The sequence below is a fragment of the Ixodes scapularis genome, unplaced genomic scaffold (genome assembly GCF_016920785.2).
Source record: "Ixodes scapularis isolate PalLabHiFi unplaced genomic scaffold, ASM1692078v2 PGA_scaffold9__187_contigs__length_104089568, whole genome shotgun sequence".
NCBI classification, from domain to species: domain Eukaryota; kingdom Metazoa; phylum Arthropoda; class Arachnida; order Ixodida; family Ixodidae; genus Ixodes; species Ixodes scapularis.
In genome coordinates, this window is record NW_024609884.1 from 25,128,330 (window position 1) to 25,147,151 (window position 18,822).

At 40.8% G+C, this 18,822-nt stretch overlaps 1 long non-coding RNA gene across 2 annotated transcripts in view; it reads left to right on the forward strand.

Annotated features, from left to right (window-relative positions):
- The window catches only part of LOC121833823, a 49,877-nt gene extending 34,010 nt beyond the window's left edge, over window positions 1-15,867 (forward strand). For both annotated transcript variants that reach the window (XR_006076871.1, XR_006076870.1), the window contains exons 6-7: window positions 9,810-10,026; window positions 15,200-15,867. This is a non-coding gene — a long non-coding RNA (uncharacterized LOC121833823). The remainder of the gene's footprint in view (window positions 1-9,809; window positions 10,027-15,199) is intronic.
- The last annotated feature ends 2,955 nt before the right edge of the window (window positions 15,868-18,822 follow it).

Consider the following 18,822-nt stretch of genomic DNA (forward strand, 5'->3'; position numbering starts at 1 on the left):
CCTTCACAGTGGCTAGAACGCAAGTTTGAAAGTTGCGAACGCCCCTGTTGGAGGAGGATAGAGAAAACACTATTGGTATCACTGCTCTCATTAAAATATCTTATGTCTAGATTTGATAGGCTTACTGGCATGACTGCCTAATGCTGACTGAGGAGAGGTTTTGCCCATTGCCGACGACGACTTCGCTCCAGAGAAAACCTTCGCATTCTGCCAGAACCTCCGACACATTACGGTAGCACTCAGTCACTGAAAATGTCAGTGGTAGGATTAACAAGAATGAAAGATTTCCTTAGATGTGCTAATGCCAATTCATCAAGTCAAAATCTCAACCTACCAGATGGTGGGATCGACTCGCAAATCCAAGCATATTTGCTGTACACTAAGGAATGGAAGTACTTTATCTCTGGATTTTCTAAGGTCCCTTTATGTAGAAGACATTCTTCCGGTATCATGCTATCGATGCATCTCTGGTAGTCGGTGAGGCCCCTGATTTTAAAAAAAGTTGGGAATGTTGCGAGACAGTTACACACAGAAGTGTTTGTCATCCATCAGTGATGAAAGCGGTAGTGTGTGAAAACAGGAAGGAAAAAAAAATATCTCACCGACAGACCTGACGGGAAAATGCTATACTGTTGTAGACCTGTGTGAAGCTGCTGACTCTAACCTTCAGGTACCCAAGGCACTGAGTCATGTTATTCACAATGTGAACCGTGTTACAAATGGTTGGTGTTTTTCCTACATAACTCCTTCCTGTAGATGAAAATACAACTTTAGGGTTAAAAAGGGGGGGGGGGGGGGGGGGTAAGGTAAAATGAGCAGAAAATCAATTTCGGAGTTTTAGTGCGAAAAACAAATATATGCAATCTGAGGAACAAAACCGGGAAACAGCGAGCGCAAATGAGCACTCTAAGCCACTTAAATATGGTGCCAAAATCCGCTACCCTTGGTATTTAAAATTGGTCGTGCACGTGTTTGTTTAAATTTGTTAATTTATTTGTTAATACCTTGAAGGCCCTATCATAGGGAGAGTAGGGAACGACACAGAATGAAGAGGAACATGAAGAAAGGTTTTTAGGATGGTTCTCAGATTCCAACTTCTTACCTTCTGAATAACAATATTGTTGAACTCACTTCTACCTATAAGTACCTGGGTGTCCACTTTCAGTCTGATTTGTCCTGGCACTACCACATTGATGTCACCCTTGCTTCTGCTAACCGTTCCCTTCGATTCACAAAGCACAATCTTAAACAAGCACCCGCTCACTTACGTATACTTGCCTATATCACTCTAATCCGCCCCAAAATCGAATATGCTTCTGCCATATGGGATCCTGATCAAGCCTACATTATAAGTAACATCGAGTCTCTGCAAAACTGTGCTGCGCGTTTCATTTTCTCTGACTACTCTCCATTTTCCTGTGTCACCGCATTAAAAAATCAAGCTGAGTTGTATGACCTATCACGCCGCCGTAAACATGCCCGTCTGTCGTTATTTCACAAGCTCTGTCACCATGCATCGCTTCACAACAATTTTTTTAAAACACCACCCATTATTTTTCCACACCGTGATCATTCATTCAAAGTAGCGCGTCACATGCCACTCATCTTGTTACGCACGATCATTCATACCACGGACCATAATCGACTGGAACAACCTACCGGCTCACGTTGCAACTGAACTAGATATGTCTAACTTTCAAGAGCTCGTGCATAGTTAGAGTAATACTTAAGGTTCTTTTTTATTCCTTTTTCTCATATTGTCTTTTGTATAATTTGTGTTTTATCTGTGTACTATATTTTCGCTTGCCCCCCCCCCCCATGTAATACCCTCATACAGAGGGCCTTTAGGGGTATTTTGAATAAATAAATAAAAAGAAAGCAAGAAAGGACTTGTTTTCTACTGGAGCCTTTTGAACCTTTGTGATGAATATGAAGACATAAAATTGGGCTTTTCTCAAAATTACATTTTTGCAATTTTTTTAACTTTTATGTACCTTTACTAAGAAACTGCATACCCAATTATACTAAAACTTTTACAGCTTATAGTAAAATACCTTGCCAACAGTTGGAACCTAAAAGTTTCAAGAATTCATTACATTATAATGTCGAAGATTTTAAAATAAAAAAATTCCCCTCTTATGTCTCGTGACAAGTAAGAACAATATTTTTTTTCTGCATGCTGCATGTTTAAACTTATTTTTTTTAGGTTCAGTTTAAAGCCAGTAACATGTGGAAGATGCATGCCAAATTAAATGGGCATCAAATCGTTTATTGCTGAGGAAAGGTACATTACTCAGCTTTAAATTTGACTCTCAGTATAAAAAACGCTTTAGCAAAAAAACACCAGAAAGTTAATCTCAATGATGTAACCATTCAATGCATAAAATTTCACAATAAAATTTGCAGTAGATTTTGAGGTACAAAATTAAAATCTAGATGACCCATCTACCCTACCATCCCCACTTTGTTTCTCCGTCATGCACCAATGAGTAAAGTGCTGTCTTCAATAATCCACTAAGTTACTAGCATCCCTTGTTTTAGAATATTTATCATGATGTTTCCAATGCCAGCATTGAACTGTCATGGATGGTACTAGCTGGCAGTTCAGTCAAACAGTGGCTGAGCAGTTGTATGTCAACATAGGAGACAATGCAATTAATGAATCTGTAAACAGCCGCCTCGGCTCTGAGAGCAAAGCGCCGGCCTACCCATCCCCAGGTGGTGGGTTCAAACCCTGGCCAAGCTGCTCGGCAATCTGACTAAGGTGGTCGAAATTAATCCTGTCTTCCGGCTGGGGGTATGCCAGTCCCTTTGTTGGTTTGACACGTAAAACCTCCAAATTTGATTTGATTTTAATCTATAAACAGCCTTCCATAGTGTTGAATGTGGTAGCATACTTTTTCTGTATCTAAAGTTCCATCAACAACCCATTTCATGTTCCTAAAATGGTAAAACAAATCTTGTCCGTCCTTGTGTTTTATGTTCTTCCCATTACTTATATTATCCTTACCAGCATGCTCTCCATTCCAAGTATACTGTTTGATAAGATCATTATATGTATAAATGGAGATATTTTAATTTGTTGGTCTGTTTCATTTAACGATGTAAGATATCTGGAATAATGTCTTCAAAAACTAGAATATTTCTCACCTTGTGGTGGAAGTTTTCGGCAAACCCATTTGTAGCGCCTGTATGGATCTACAAGATATGGCTTTAAAGTTTTGAACTTCAGTGCATCAAAGTAAGGACCACAGTGTGAAGACAAGATCATTTTGATGCATGAGACATAGTCATGAAAAGCGCTGCAAAATTATGACAGGATTAATACCACCTATGTCATTGATCATGTCAGAAGTATTAACTCACCTGCAAGCAGTTCTCAAGTCATGCATGTTCTGCTCATTGTAGGAATAGCGAGATACTTTGGTGTTGATGAACCCTAAACACCCAGAAAGCTCTTCCTTTAATTTGCTTTCAGTGCACAAGTTTTCTGAAAGGTAGACATACATGTTTGCCCTGTCCACACACCTTGTGGTCTTTACAAGGCCATATAGACCCTACATAGATGAATGTCGTATAGAACAAACCTGATTGTGTAGTTTCACATGCCCATCTATAAGTGTTGTAGTGATACTGGAGGAATGGACGAAGTTTCTCAAACCTAGCCACAATTTGGTCTTTGCCACAAACTTGTCTGACTTCATTCAGAATGCAGATGTTGTACTGCTTGTACGAGCTAAAGAGGGATTTAAGCAATCATGAAATAGTTGGGCACTTTATTGGAATGACTAATTTAAAACGATTGACTGCTTTGATAGCTGAGGAGCCCACTATATTCTAAAACTTACCTGCTGTACTTTTATGTGTCTACTCTGTTTTACGATTCACTTTGGGAAATAGGTATTATAGAGGGAAAGGAGGGGTGGGGGCAGAGCCATACGAAAATAGGCCCTTTGTATTAAGGGCTCAAAATGGTAAATTTAAGGGGGGTATGGCCTGAGATGGTCAACTTTTGAACCCTTCACTTAAATTTATTCAAAATTTTAGGGTGAATCAAACCCTATTAGGAATGATAAAATCTATAGTAATCTATAGTATAAAACGTTATATAGTAATCTATAGTATAAAACCTTATATAGTAATCTATAGTATAAAACCTTATATAGTAATCTATAGTATAAAACCTTATAGGCCGATTCTACAGCATCCTATGCTTCTCAAGCTCCAGAAAAAAGTGACTTCACTAGGAAATGTATTAAAGAAAAATAATTATTGCAACCCACAAAATGTGTTTTAATGTGAAGTATAATTTCCATAATGCTAGTTAAGGGAAAAATGTATTGTAGAAATGCAATTCTAGAAAAAAAACAATAAACACCTATAAAGAATTTAAAAAATTCAAAATTTTTTTGTGTTTTAAAATTAAGTTTTTATTGTGAAGTTGTGAGTTCTTTTAGATTATGTGTACCTTAACTTGTTCCTCAGGAAATTTTAGTTCAGAGCACTCCTAAATAAAGTCTTTATGCTTCCAGAATGTCAAATTATACATTTCCTCATAAAACATTTCCTGTCAAAAAGTGAAACTGAGGAAAGTGCATTTGAAGTTTCAACTTTAGGTTTCTCTATTTTCTATAAGTCCCAGGCATACAAACTTCACCTGGAGCATAGGTAGCACCTTCCTCCTTGAGACTTCATTGTCCCCTGGCATTAGCTACCAGCTTGCATTGCTTGTGAGCAAGCTAGCTTTGGTAGCAGGCATTCGTCAGATAAACTTCCAGGAACTAAGAGGCAAACGTTACTAAAAAAAAGAGCAGCCAAGCTCCCAGCCAAGGGCTGGGAGCTTGGCGGGACTGGCGGTTTTGAACGTAAAAGCCGGGAAAACGTAAAAACCAGGAACATATCAATGAGGTTCTACTGTATGTAAGTAGTTCACTATTCCATTATAGCAGACTCTTCAACAGCAGTTATTATTTCGGACATTATGCGGCTTTGGCTCGGTAGCTGTGGCATCCATTTTGCAAACGGCTGTCATTGTGCTCAGTGCCTTGCGAGCCTCGTATGACCACAAGTGCACAGTGATGACGATTATCAATACAGCTCAATAAAATATTATTACCTTTCAAAGTTCAGAGGTTTGAATACACCAGTTATTTTGTAATATCTCTTCACATTTCATCAGTTCTCTGGTTAGAAGAGACCAGTTCATAATGCCTGTCAGTAGTAGGGTATCTGCATTCTGTATACTTCTTTTGCAACATTTTTGCAACAGACCAAAATCTTCATCACTATCAAAGTCTGTTATGAGTTTATACTGTTGTTTATACTCAGTATACTGTGTTAGAAACTTTCGTTTAGTTAAACATTAATAAGGTTTTCACAAATTCTTATCTATTGTTTGTAAGCATACTTTCTTAGAGCTAAATCTGACTACTATCTTTCAAGTAGGTGGGCCTAAAAGGTGTGCAAGCAAAATTTTCTTACTCGCACACTGTTGAAGAATTGCCAGTGAGCTCAGTCGGTGCATCATCGGACATCTTGAGCCTCTTCAGTATCTTGAAGCACATCTCAAACCTTGGCAGCAATTGCTCTGGGCCACAAGATGTTGCTGAAAGGGTCAGAGAGAGTGGTGATTTTGTTGGAAGGAAATAATCATTGTTTTAAATATAAAAGCATAAAGTTTAACTACTGTAAAATACCGTGGAAGCACCCACTGTTAACATTCCCCAGACATGGGAATTCTGAAAATTATATGTTAAGCGCCCAATTTGGCCAGACAAGCACCCGTGTCTAGATTAACCTAGTTTTCAGTGAAAGTGGGGCGGGCACCCCCCCCTCCCCCCCCCACCCCCCCCAAAATATTTTACGGTATGAAAATTTTTCTCTGCTCATTTATGCACCCATTTACATGAAGTGTTTTTAGGGGCGAAGCTCCTTAGGGTCTAGCCTTGTCCGTCCGGCGTCCGTGCTCACATCGATCTTGCTGGTGCCGGTGCTCGTGCTCGTGAGCTCACATGCTCGTGTAAAGCAAAAAAAAAAAAGTTTGCGCAGTTGAGGGGATTCAAACCTGTGCGGGAAGACCCCAATGAATTTCTAGTCCATCGCCTCAACCACTCGGCCACGACTGCGGAACGAGTAAGGGGCTTTGAGATGTGGTAGTAACTCAACAGCTTGGGTTTCTGTCATGGATGAAACGTTGCATGTAGCCGCTCAACATCTATACAGGAGAGGGCGCTGCAGTCAAATGCGTATATAATGGCGTTAAACTTTGCATGCATTGGCTCAACGTTTATAGACGAGAGGGCGCTGCGGTCAAATGCTCAGATGTGTATATAACCACGTTCCATACCACACATTCTCTTTCTGACGTGGATGAAAACGAACGAAAAGTTCGGCATGCTGCGGCTCAGCCTCTACGCAGACAAGCACCATCAGAGCTTCGCCCCAATCAACATCATTCACCACGTGGAGATGCGGTCAATTTTTTTTCATTATTTTTTAAGGTGTTTACATCTCAAGCCAACAAAAAAAAGATGTGGATTGCACCCGTGATGAACTGAGGATAAATTTAGTTAACCTTAGTATGTGCAACTAAAATCTCAATTGTGTGGCACATGCACAGCAAATGGCCACCAGATTGCAAGTGCTTTGACCACAATCCCAAATTGCCTCTGCTGGCACATTGCCCCAGAATCACTGAAAGAGGTTTAATCATTGCATGCTTTTATCTAGTTGGGCACATGTATTGTTGCTTCTTTTTCCTTTCCGTTTTGCTTCTTTCTCTTTTAATAATGTTCTCATAACTAGCACTGAGCAGGCTAACTTGGCTTGCGGGTACATAAGCATCATATTTTCAGAGACCAAAAAGATCTTTACAGGAGAGAGCCAAATTAAAGGGTTCCGGCTTACGTGTCTGTGTCACCTCACAAACGTGTGTGTATCTGGCAGGTATGTCCGACACGTACTGCTGAATGCCCTGGATGGAGTTTAACTGGGTGCACCTATCATCTAGCTGGTTTCGTACACATTCCCTGAAATCATTCACACCAGCACAAGCCGTCTGTGTGAATATGCTGAGCCCTTTGTTATCTTGAAGATATGGATTCACATTCAGATTGATGAATCCTCTACATGTATCTAGTTTCATGAGAACTTCAGTTGCATCACATTTTGGGGTGTCTGTAAGCAGAAATAGCTCTCAGACCCTGCAATAAATATTTGCTTCACAAGGCACAAAGCGAAAGACAGAATTTCAGACCAGCATACCTAGACGACAAATCCATTGGTACTTAGTGTAAAGCACTTGAGTGTAATATTTGAATTCATCCATCTCATCAATTTCATGGTTATCTTCACAAGCTTTTTCTGCTGAAGATTTTATACATTTCTGATATGCATTAACACCACTGAAAAAAAAAAGGGATCTTCACATGAGTTTGATAGCATTGAATTAACCAAGTATTGCATAATGAAGCAAATAAGAAATAAAGCTTCCACGATTTCACTCTCATGAATAAATAGACCCCTTTCTAAATGCTGCCCTCTGTTGGCAGTTGTGGATTCCCTGCACAATGGCGGACTTCAACTGCAACGTCACGGCACATTTTTTGCATTTGGTTTGATTAGAAGGCAAAAACTCACCCAAAAAAAGGTGATGAGCACAATGACGTTGCACTTCTGACACTGTTTTTTTGGACTCCTCGGCCCCTATCGTTGGCTATGCTACCATGTTCGCTATCTAATTAAATGATTTGCACGTTCCACAATGGTCAGTTGTTCTGCCATTGTGCAGTGGTTCTGACCTTCTAATAATCGGCACGGGACTTTCGAAAGGGGTCTATAGAAAAAGCTGACAAGTATGTCTTACCTGCAGGCTAGTTTCATTTTGTTGGCATCATCAGTCATCCGGATGTTTGGAATAGTTCTTTGGTTAATGAAGCCAGCACACTCTTTGAAGAGGGGAAGCACTTGATCATGGCACTGTGATGCTGTTAATAAAATAACAAAGCATTCTGACTAGTTAATTAAATGGGATAGGATCACAGTTCATGTATAAATAAAAAAAAAACTACTGAAAGCTGTATAATTTTAAAGTTATGCTGTTCCTAGTTTGTTGAATGCCTGTTTTGTGTTTTGTCTAATTCAATGCTCTGTATAACTTATGAATTACCTTCTTTCATCCTAGCCTCGCACACCCACTTGTGCTTTTCGTAAAGTCCATCTGTATATACTTTTGTGGAACTAAGTCCAAGATGCTCTGGACTTCCATCACATCGCTTAATTTCCAAAAGAACACAGCTTGCATAAGCTTCCAGGGCTCTGTAAACAGAAGTGTGAAAAATGTCACAAATGAAATCTTTGTACTGGCCAAGAGATTTATGTCTACTGCAGCTTTCTGCCATAAGCTTATTTTACTAGGGTAGATATACATTGTTTAGACTAGATCATATTTACAAGTTCAAAAGAAACTACAATGCTAACCCGCATGCAGAATCCAGCTTGGAACTATCATTCAGACTTGACAATGGCACCACCAACTCTGTTATGAAACCAACACACTCATGAAGTCTTTTCAAAAAGACATTTGCTGAGCACCTGGCTGCAATAAGAACAATCAGACAGATGTAGTAGTGAGAAGGTTTTACTCCAAATTTTCTGTGCGAGTAATGTCTGGATGTGTGACAACAAATTATGCTTACTATGATACTCTGTGTCTTCACAAGTCCACATGTACTTGACTGGGATGTCAAACATGTATTTTTTTAATGTAGGATCTTCGGGAATCATTTCATTGTTTTCACATTTGGCATTTATTCTTGTCTGAATACAGGCTTGGTACTCTCGAATGCCCCTTTAAATACAAAAAGAAAGTAATGTTAGCATATATCACATTCAAAATAATTTCCCTTTGCCCTGCATCACTATTCAATATTCACCATATAACTGCCTCTAGCATTTTCTGGTAAATGTAGCTGTACTCACCGGCAAGCTGTTCTTAGTCGCGTGTTTACGTTTGGTTGTGCGGAGTTGGGCATGACAATCGACCGCACAAAACCGATACATTCTGAAAGGCTGTCTTTGAGGTCGCCCTCATCACAGTATGTCCCTACGGTGCGAAATTAGTCGGCTGGTTTTAGGGGGAAAATCTGCCTTTGTGCTGGTGCATTCATGATACACTTCTAGTTATCATGAATGCAGTGTATAAAGGAAATTTCACCAATAGTAACTCACTTTTTGCGAGAGTTGATTCACAAACCCATTTGTACTTTCCTGGAATTTCCACTGTGTAGTCACGGGCTTCAGGCACCTCCAGTGATGAATTTCCTTTACATGTTGCTCGAAGCCTGGCTTTCACACACCGTTCATAGTCTTGCAGTGCACTGTAAAATTTAGTTGTTCTGTTAAAAGCAAAATTCCCTCAAGGACTGCATATACCTTACCTGCATGCAAGTCTAACATTGTGTTTGTTTGAAAAATCTTCTGAAAATGGTTCGACTTGCATTTTGATGAAGCCAGCACACTCGCTGAGATTTTGTGCAAGCTCCTTGTTTTCACATCTAAATACTTCTGCTTCTAAAAAAACAAAATAAATATCAATAGCACATTGAATGTGTGACCAAACTACAAAGTGCTTTAGAACTCACTAGTTGAACAGGTCCAGTTGTATTTGCTAAACAATGTTTCAGTCAGGTGCCGGGCTTCCTCCGTTTTGTAGTGCCCCGTTTCATTGATGCAAATTTTTGATTTGCCTCTAATGCACCGCTGATAATATTCAACCCCACTGTTCAAAATATTTTCTGGATTTATTACAGACATCCTTTGCTGCTACTCATAGGAGGCACAAACTTTTATAATGATGTTACACTCTTACCTGCAAGCTGATTGAAGTGTAAAGTCGTCCTTATGCTTTGCGTGGACAACGGGTAAAACCATGTGTTCGAGAAATCCCAGGCACTCCTCAAGGTTGGCAATAATGTATCCTTTGGTGCACTTGGAAGCTATGTGAAAGCGGAGCCTCGTGAGTATAAGGTAAAAATTGCTCAAATTGTCCGATTGGACAATGACTGGACGTACCAGTTACAACTGAATGGCAGACCCATTTGTAATGCTCGTAAATATTGGACGTATAGTGGCGTACTTCATGAGACATAAGAACATTGGTATTGCCACAGTGCATTTTCAATGTCGATTCCACACAAAGCTGGTACTCTTGTAGACCGCTGGAAAAGCAAGCGTTAGCCAAGCATGCTACTGCCCAAGAAATTTAATGGCAATGTACAAAAGAAGTTTCTGGCACTCTGTAATTTTCCCTCTGAAGGGTGAAGTGTTTTTGCAAAAATTGCTGCCTTTCTAGGTGGTGGGGGGTTTCACCCCAAGCAGAAGGCTTTAGAACCCCTGTAAATAGTGTTGTTTCTTTTTGTTCTTTTTCTTTTTCTCAATTTGGAATATGTTGCATTGCTAAAAAAGTATGAATAAAAGTAGTATATCTCACTGGCAGGCCCTTGAAAGCTTGGTTTGGTTCTTGTCATTCATGTAAGGGTGCACATTGAAGGTGATTATGCCCTTGCAGTACTTGAGACGCTTTATTAAGTCAGCCTTTTCACATTGCCCTGTGAGTCAATTTATTAATAAAACATTTTACATGGAAGTGTATGCATGAGCTTAGATAATACAGTGACTAAAATTTTCACCAGAAAGAAAAAAACAAATGTCAGAATTTTTATTTCTGTAGCTGCTGTAAGGCACATGAGCTTGTATAGGTTCGTTACAGGCAAGAGACTGAAGGGACAGAAGAACGAATAAACAGCATTCGTTTTCCAGCTCGTATTAGAGTGCTTGTAAGGTAGTATTGTTGAGAACACTGCATATAATTTTTAGAATTATATTTTGATTTTTATAATGTAAATCTCGTGAGTAAATCTTACGCTAGAAGTCATGAGATGAGAAACAAAAAAGAATGAACACAGAAATATCTCACAAGCCCTATTTTGTTGGACATCATTTATCTTATCCGTTTGGAGTGTGATTCAATCTGTTGGCTACTGTTTTCGCCGCTTCTCTGCAGTACAACTGCACATAACGGGAGAAGTGTTTCCTCAAAGCAAGTGACCTTGCCATGCACATTGACTTTACTGTTTGGTTCCTTAGTTAGTGGTGAAGCCCCATTTTTGCTCAAAATGCACTTGAAGCTACAGCTATCTTGCACGCATATATATACATTATTGTCTTCTGTGCTATAGTGTTACCTGCTGTTTTGCATGTCCATGAATATTTGTGGTACAAATCTTGCGTATATTTTGTAATCTCTGGTAGCATGAAGCTCCTTTTGCACTGCGCTTTCTTCGCAAAGGACTGAACACACTGCTGGTAGTACCTTGTAAACCTTGAATCAGAACATAAAACACAGTATTGGATATCTGTGTTTCTTGCATGTGAGAATTTTGGACAGATCACCCTTGTCAGGTAACAGTACTGTGGACTAAACAGAATGTGACATACACAAAATAGAGCACAAAGAAGGTGGTGGCATCAGACCATAAAGGAAGTCATATTAAACGAAACCCAACACCGTCAACAGAAATGGCACAGCACACTTGCACAATAAAATTTAGATGCAATTGAAATTTATTGGACAAGAAACATGTTCGTTTAACCACCACATTCATTATTACACTTTTCAGGGTAGTATAGAAAACATTAAAAAGAGCTGTGCAACGATATTAACGTTGAAAGAATTTGCATCATCTACTTTTGATATTGTTTATCTTATCACAAAGGACAGAAAACATATCCTTCCTTCTAAATGTTGCAATTCTGCCGCGAAATCGCGAGGCAAAAGTTATATTTCCCGACCTGCAGCCTTGAGCGGCGGCCACGAGAACCACGGGGCATGACGTCAATGGGGGACTTGTAAAACGATAGGAGGTTGCGCAAATACCTGCTCGATAAAAGATAATTTTCCTATAAATCTTGTCGTTCCAACAAAAATATAAATGCGTCAAAAGCCTGGTATCACCGACAAAAGTTTTATTATACGGAGTTTTAGTGGCGCCATCTATCCGAGGTCAACAAAACCGTCAGCTTTATCTGCTATCACGAACAGTCGCCAGAAGCCGGAGGGTGACTGGGGCAGAGCCGGACGGGGATGGCCGGACCTGGATGAGACTTTCCTCCTTTTGCCATGTTGATCGCGCTGCTCAAGCATGTGGTCACGTGATTTCGAGCGGGTGAGTTTTCACTGCTCACTGATGGCTCTAGAGAGAGAGCTTCACCGGAACCCCGCGCGTCCCCCATTGACGTCACAGCGCACGTGACTCGGAAGATAGTGAAGGAGTTGAGAGGTGCCGAAAACCTCAATCCTTTTCCATTTCTAAAATAAAACCTAAAACATGGAGGCAAAAAATTTTTTTTTTCTCTTCACTTCATAAAGGTCGAGACACCAACTACCTAATTATTTAAGCAAAGCACTAGAATTGTTGCACAGCTCCTTTAAAGGGCAACTCCGCTCAATTCCGAAGATTTCGGGATAATGATTCATTTCAAATTAAAAAGCCCTAGTAAAACACACTACGTCGTTTGCTTCGCGAAAAATAGGATATATATTTTTAAATCTAATTTTAAACACGAGCGGAAATCGAAACCGAAACTTCGGCTCCGCCCGGCAACATTGGCCTCGGGTCGCCAAGTACATGGCCATCACGTGGTACGAGATGTCACGTGATCCTCGGCCCAACGACGGGCGGGATTGGGGCGGGCATGTGGCAGGCGCGAGTGTCGTCTGCACCGCACTCTTCGCCACGTTTTGGTGTCTACGCCATTCGACGACGTCTGCACAACTGCGGCATAAGTCTGCGCACGTGGTGTCCGTAGTGTGGACGAAACTCCGAGAGACAATAATCACAATCGGTGAGACGACAACGACGGTTGTGACGCGGAAAACGGCGGGACCACGGCGGGCGGCCGGATGGCTCCCAAGAAACGCGCTGCGCAGGCGCGTTACACCAATCACGTGGACACCGCTGAGCGCCGAGAGGCAACGTTGCTGACGTCATGCGCTACGCTCGCCCGGAGAAATGAAAAACAAGCAAAAGGGGGCGATGATAATGACGTTTAGCTCAATGTTGGCTCCGCCCATGCCGTAGCCTTGACTGCGCTGTTGGTTGCGCTTGAATTCGCCCGCTCAAGTCAGCAGATTTCGGCAACTTGGCGAGTTGCAAAGTTTGCCGGACCGTTTAAGAAACATTTAGACAGAACTGCGTCGTAACATTTCACGTGTGGTCTCCCTAGGCGATACTGAAGAGGGCTGCATTGTTTTTTCAAAACCAAAAATGAAGCGGAGTTGCCCTTTAAAGGGCAACTTTGCTCAATTCCGAAGATTTCGGGATGACGAGTGATTTCACATTAAAAGGCTCTAGTAAAAGAGACTACGTAATTTGCTTCACGAAAAATGGAATATTTATTTTTAAATCAAATTTTAAACACGAGCAGAAATCGAAACCGAAACTACGGCTCCGTCCGGCAACATTGGCCTTCGGTTTCTAAGAACATGGCTATCACGTGGTACGAGGTGTCACGTGATCCTCTATGCAACGACGGGCGGGATTCGGGCGGGCGTGTGCCAGGTGCAAATGTCGTCTGCACCGCACTGTTCACCACGTTTTGGTGTCTAATACGGCATTCAACGACGTCTGCACAACTGCGGCATAAGTCTGCGCAAATATTGTCCGTAGTGTGGACGAAACTCTGAGACACTGATCACAAACGATGAGACGAAGATGGCGGTTGTGACGTGGGAGACAGCAGTAACAGCGGGATCACGGCGGGGCGGCCGGACGGCTCCCAAAAAGCGCGCTGCGTAGGCACGTTACGCTAATGACGTGGACACCGCTGAGCACCGAGAGGAAACGTTGCTGACGTCACCAGTTACGCTTGCCCGGAGAAGTAAAAACAAGCAAAAGGGGCAATGGTTACGACTTTTAGCTCAATGTTGGCTACGCCCATGCTGTAGCCTTGACTGCGGCACCTCAATTCGCCCACTCAAGTCAGCAGATTTTGGCAACTTGGACAGTTGCAAAGTTTGCCGGACCGTTTAAGAAACATTTAGACAGAACTACATCGTAAGTCGTAATATTTTCTATATGGTCTTCCTAGGTGATACTGAAGAGGACCGAATTGTTTTTTAAAACAAAAAAATGAAGCGGAGTTGCCCTTTAAGAGAAAGTCGAATAGAAATAGAAGGCAACCTCTTCCCACTTTAGAGGCACAAGAGGAAGCTTGGCCCAGTTGTCTCTTATGTGGGTGTTGTATCTTGTCATTTTTCTGTTTCATGTTTTGTCTATTACAGGCCTTCTGACAAGGCATTTATGGATGCTTACATTTTTATGGAAACACTATGCTTAGAAAAGCAAAAAGAAAAATGGAATTTAAAATTAAGATTTGTTTTAGCAAAACGAACTGTTGAGAACTAGCTGATTAGGAATTCCCTCAATCTCGTTTCCTCAGTTTTGTGTGATGGCGACTCAAAACACCTAATATTAGACAAATAGTAATAAGTTACTTGGTCAAATCTTTAAAAAAAAATGCACTGTCACAGAAGGGTGAACAACCCAAGTGACTTTTGGAGTCTGATGTCACATTCCTTGTGACTGGTCTTTTAGTTTCAGTTTGATTTTGTTTGTTTTTTTCAGCAAACACGCTATTTTAATTAATTTTAGATGTCCTGACCCTATTACCTAGTGCTCTCCATGAAAAGGGTAATCATTATTATGTCAGAGGCTCTTGAACCTTCAGCAGCTCGGTGTACCCTTATACGATTGTGTTCACTCTAAGATCATTACCATTGTATTAGGATGTAGAGTTTGGTTAACCACATAGTAAACAATTTTGCACAACATGAGCAGAATTGCATGTGTACAGAATAATGAAAAGACTGAGTGTGCAGGCAAGCTGGTGGAAATTTTATTCGAAGGAACCGGCGTTCCCTTCTGTGTCTTTTAGTTGAAGGAACAGACATTCCTTTCTGTGTTTGTTCCTTCAACTAAATGTTTTTCATTTTCTTTACCATAGTCTCAGGTGTTAAATGACAGGACAGAATAAGTTTGGAAAGTTGTTGGGGAGAACCTGATGGGGCTGTCGGAAGCTTTTCGAGGACAAAGAAGCATAGCAGGAAAGTGGTGAATAACAGGCATTCACTTACTGGCAGGCCAATGCAAGTTTCTCAGGCGCAAGGACAAAATCCTGGCTAACTGGTTCCACAACTGTGCCCAAGAATCCTGAACACTGTCTCAAAAAATACTGAAGAGTTTCATGTTGACATTCTGGACCTGTGTAGAATGTTTGCAGGCTGTATCAGTAAAAGCTCTGTTTGGCAAAATTTACATGGTGAAGAATGTAATGCCTACCTGCAACGCCGTCGATGACTTCGCAGGCCCATTTGTACTTCAAAATGGCCAATTCCTTGTATTCTAAGATCTCGTTGCTTTTTGGTGCTTCATCATCAGTGGTACAGATATTAAAAATGGTCTTACTCACACACTGCTTAAATTGCTGTAGTCCCCTGAAATGAGACTGCCATATTTTAGCTAATGGTTTTATTTTTTGCTATTTTTTCTTTGTGCACTAGGATTAGGTTACATGCTTCCCAAGCGTAAGACTTGCTTTAGGAAGTAAGTGGTATTTTTAGTTGGTTGATTGTGTGCCATTACTGGAACTAATAGCCAATTCTGGAATCATTAAAGTATGGATCGCCTCATAGATCCCAAACTTGCTTGTGAGAAGATCACAGTGCTTTCTCACTTTTGTGCTATGTTACTTCGGTCATGCAGAAGAGTGAAATAAACTTCTAGCTATAGCTATCAACAACAAAGCCTTTTGAGCCATTCCTTTAATTCTCATTCACAGCAATAGTATCTCACACTCCAACCCATCGTTCAGATTCCAGCCGTCTAGCTGAGTCACCAAGAACTACCTTATCAGTAAAGCCCCCCCCCCCCCCCCCCCCCCCCGGGCCAGAAAAAATAAAAAAATTACCATGCAAAAATTGCTGTTTTCTGTGACTTTTTGTTACTTTCCCGAGGAAACTATTAGGTTTGCAATATGCTGACATGCATAGGAATGACTCTAAGTAAGTGTGCTTTTAAATGATGCAAATGCAGTGTTGGGAAGTACTTCAAGTACAGCCGAGAGCAAAAGTTTGCGGGCACGGGAGCGGCAGCCGAAAAGACTGGCTGCGCCTTCCCGCGGCGCGTTGCTGCTCTCAAGACTCACGCTTTGCGCGTGCGCTTCCTTTCTTGTTCGCTGTCATGGTTTTTTCGCTCGCTTCCGTTCGACACGCACGAGATAACAGGGACTGGCGCAAGTTGCCGCGAAACGTTATCTAGAGCATGCGCGAGCTCCTACACCCATCACTGCGGCTGAGGGAGACGTGCGGCATGATGGCTGTCATAGCGGCACCTTGCGCCTGTCTGGGTTATCTCGTGCACGTCGGGCGGAAGCGAGTAAAGGAGACATGGCTTCGAGCACGAAAGGAAGCACATTCTCGAAGCGTGAATCTTGAGAGCGGCCGCGCGCCGTCAGAAGGCGCAACCAGTCATTTCGGCTCACGCTTCCGCGCCCTGCAAACTTTTGCCGCCGACTGTACATTCTACTTAAAAACTACTTCAAGTAGGTTTAGAAAACTTGTACTTGAAGTACATTATCTGAGTAAGTACATGTAGTTTATTTAAAGTATTTTTTTTCAGGTACTTTTTGAAGAAAGTACAACTTTCCTCGAAAACATTGTATAGGGGAATGAAAGGGAACCGTAACAGATTGGGTTAAAAGTACTTGTACTTTACTTGAAAGTACATTGTATCTATAGTAGCACTCTACTTCAAATACATTGTGCCCGGTGTACTTACTACTTTACTTGAATTACATAGTCTTTCATTTACATTGTACTCAAGTACTTTTTAGATTTACTTTATCCAACTCTGCAAATGTGAATGCAGAGATTTGAGCTTTAACGTAAAATTTAAATCGTGAAACACAATTTCTTCTCTTAAAAAAGATGGTTAAAACCAAGTAGAAATGGCAATATCTAAGAAAAGTGAAAGAAAAAACAAAACAAAAACATTGAACGATACTAAATGTCTCTTATTTTAACAATAAAAGGTTCTGCAAAACCTAGAGGTCTAGCTAAAAAAGCTTTCGAGCTACTGAATATCAACCAACCCTCATGACTGCCATGCCATTGGGTAGGTCATCAGAACTGAAATATGCTGAACGAACTTCATCGTAGCTACGCTGCTTTCCGAGTCCAAAATATTGACGGAGCATTCGGAAGGATTTCCACGCTTGCGAGTACACGCCAGACCAGGACCCGCGTCAACAACGATAATGCACCACTGGTTTAACGCTCGGTTTAAAAATCAGTGCCGTGCGCAAAGAGAAAGAGATACACAGAAACCAAAACTGTGGTCTTCGACTACCTATGAGTGGGTGCAGCGAGCACGGGAGCTCCCTGGGAGTTTCGAGAAAGGCCTCCGCGCCCATTGATCATGAGTGATCGACGCTCTATGGAGGCGTTCAGTAAATAGCGTACAGTTACTCATACCTTAAACTAGGTGATAGGTTAAAAAGGAAATTGACTTCATTTTAGCAAAGGCAGTTGTCCTTGATAAACAGTGCAATAACAATGATCAACTCGTATTAGCAGGTGACTTTAATATAGATACCATGTGCAGTAAGAAAACGGGAGTTTCGGAATATCTCGACATATTGTTTAACTACGGTTTGTATAATTTAATTAACGACCACACAAGGGAAGAGTACCTAGGGCATACAATTACCAGATCGTGCATTGATCACGTGATAGTAAGGTTGAATTACTTAAAATTTCTAGGGGGAACTAATAAACAAAAGGTAGCAGATCATTATTTCGTTGCGCTTAGGATAATAAACGAAGAGCATACGGCCATGAGGGGAAAAAATGAACGTAAAGAAATCATTGACAATAAGAAAGTAGATGACACCATTCAAAGATATAACTGGATTGCTTTGCTTCATTTGGATCACATCACTCTCTATGATACGTTAGTTGAAAAATTTAAAAATATACACAAACACTCTACTAGAACAATAAGGCTAAAGCCGAGAAAACCTGGAAATAATTGGATCGACAAAGAAATACTAGAAATGAGTGTTGAAAAAAACAGATTATGGAATAGATGTAAGCAAAATCCGCATGACATAAAATTAAAAGAAGAATTTAGACGACTACGGAACAACCTCACTGCGAAAATTAGACTTGCTAAAAAGAGATTTCATATGACGCAACTCCAGCAGTGCGGGAAGAACTTAAGAGGAACATGGAATATCGTAAATCAAATAATTGACAGACCCCCTAAAGATAAAATAGATGCATGTATACAAAAAACTTTCGGTACAACTGACTTTGATAAGCTTAGCAATGAGTTTAATAACACCTTCATGGTGTTATGATGTATCACAAAGATACAGGACTTGCGTAACCAAGTAAACAACACGGTAGGAACGGCTGAGCCATTAGGGAATTCAACTCTTTCGGCATACTTGCCCCAAATGACAGAATCAGATCTAGAATACATAGTTAAGAGTATGTCTATAACAAAGCCAGCGGGATTTGATGAAATAAGATTTAGAGATACAAAATATAACAGGCTACTTAAAACGCGTTCTACTTGCTATAATAAATGGAAAGTTAGCTACAGGAAATATACCCAGTAAGTTAAAAGTTTCAATAGTACGGCCAATTTATAAGAAAGGAAACAAGAACGATATTGCTAATTACAGGCCCATCGCGTTGTT